Raw genomic sequence first — 2389 nt, 5'->3', positions numbered from 1 at the left:
AAAATATAGAGCTGTGGAAGAAGATGAAATGGGTGGGAATAGAGGTAGGACGGGTTTGGGGAAGAAGATGAAATGGTCGGAAACGTCATCTTCACTGGTACCAGCGGCGAGTTGTGGTAGCTATGGAAGATGGTGGTTTGATTTGATTTAAAGAGTGAGATGCGATGGGATGGAGTTGAGCGGGTGGAGAGAGGAAGATGAATATGGATTCAAGTTCTTTATTTTGTATTTCTTTTTACTTTTTTTCTACTTCTAATTTAATTTTTAACTTATTTTAATGTAGCAAATAGAAAGCTAAAATTTTACCTTTTCAAAAATATTAAAAATATAGTCAAAATCAAATTTATTAGTCAACTAACAAATATTTGGATGGAAACTGTCCAAAAGGGCTTCTGCCTCGACGTTTTAAAAGATTTGGGGTGAAGATTGCAACAAATTAAAGGTTTAGGGAAAGTATGCTGATGTTTTAAAGGTTTGGGGTCTCTGCTGCAATTATCCCTTAAAAATTGTTAAGTATTCATAATTTAATGAAAAATATCCAATAATTTTTTGACCAAGCCCAAAATACTCACGACTCACATAATTGCACTTCTCTTGTAAAAAATGACTCGCGAAATGTTTAACCTTCATCTGCGCCCCAAAAACCTATTTCTAATTATCAAGTCGATAATCAATGGTTCACCAAAGAAAATTGTCACAGGTGTTGGGAAATTATCAATTTGCCATGTGGGTCGACATATATAATTAATTATGTATAAAGGTTATTTTAAAGTTTAGTTTAAAATTGAAGTGATCTAATAAATAATTAAATAATTGGGTTTAAGGCATCTAGAATAACTGTGAGACGAATTTTATGTGTAGAGGCCAGAATTCTTTATGTGTGTGTGTGTGTGTGTATCTCCAATTGTCATGCAACTTCTCATTCTCTATGTCATTCTATCAACATAAGAATTTAGAGACAATGCATATTAAAAAAGAAGATCCAATACCCATAATAAAGAATCAAGATGAAGGAAATCAATAATCAAGATTATGAATCAAGAACAAGAATTAAAGAATCAAATAAGGCAATCAAGATTGAAAGCAATGAACCAATCAAGAATGGATTTCAAGTTAATTGTCAAAATTCAAGATCCAGTAATAAAGAATCATTATTAAAGAATTAAGCTATGTTTCGCATTATTTTTTTTTATTTTTGTTGATTTGACATGGAATATCTTGGGAATAAAGTAATTAAGTTTTCATGTCATTAAGATTTAAAGTTTCATAAAATTTCAACAAGTGGTATCAGAGCCAACTCTATGTAAAACCATTGGAATTAAAGGAACATACATTGAGTTTTTGGAATATTTGAATTTAGAATATAAATTTTAAGATATAAATTTCGAAAATTGAAAATTATTCAAGAAAGAATTTTAGGGTTGAAATTCATAACTAGGAGCTTGTTTGATCCACATTATTTTCAAAAAATACATTATTTAATAGTGATTTGGTATCATTTCAACCACACGTTCTTTAATAAAATACTATTACACGCAAATTAAAATTTTTTTTTTATTTTTTAACCATACATTTTTCATTAATTTGACATGAATAATGCATTTATTTCCTAGAATGTGACTCAAAATGGGCGAGATTTTATATAAAAAAAAAAAAAAAATTCAGATGTGAATTTCTAACCTAGATATCTAAATTTTGGGTTTATGGCATTTTTTCGACATTATAGTAGCGTCACATCATTGCAGTGTCCTAGCACAGTGATTTGGGACAGAGGTGCTAGGTACTGTTGGCCCGGCTTTTCTACTAGGCACACACAGTACCCAATTCTGGACATTGCACCACCCAATTGTTGTATATATACACACACATTCAAGATCTCCATTTAAAAATGTAATTTTTACATCCATTTGATGAATATGTAAATCATAAATTGATGCTAGTGCAAACAAGATCCCTGTCAAGATTATTCTTGCCATGGGTGCATGTGTCAAAGTAATATATTTCTTCCTTTTGTTGATACTCTTTAACTACTAATCTCAATTTATAGGTATTGAGCGTTCCATCGGAATTATATTTCTTTCTAAACACCCATTTACACTCAAAGGATTTAAAACCTTTTAGTAAATTAACTATTTCCAAGGTGTAATTTGATATAATAGAATCTATTTCATTATTTATCGCCCCTTTCCAAAATATACAATCTCTAGAAGACATTGTTTCCTTAAAAATTTTATGATCACTTTCGATTAGAAGGAAAAAGGGTATTGCTCTTACAACATCTTCCTTCTTTCGTTATTTCCTATGCTTGTAATCTCTTCCATAGTATCCCTATTTTTTACAAACATAGCAAGGTCTCTTGGATTTGTGTTTGAACTTCCCTCGATCCTTT

Source organism: Olea europaea, chromosome 8 (genome assembly GCF_002742605.1).
Source record: "Olea europaea var. sylvestris chromosome 8, O_europaea_v1, whole genome shotgun sequence".
Taxonomy (NCBI): Eukaryota; Viridiplantae; Streptophyta; class Magnoliopsida; order Lamiales; family Oleaceae; genus Olea; species Olea europaea.
The sequence above is the reverse complement of the archived record's forward strand: the minus strand, read 5'-3'. Positions refer to the sequence as shown.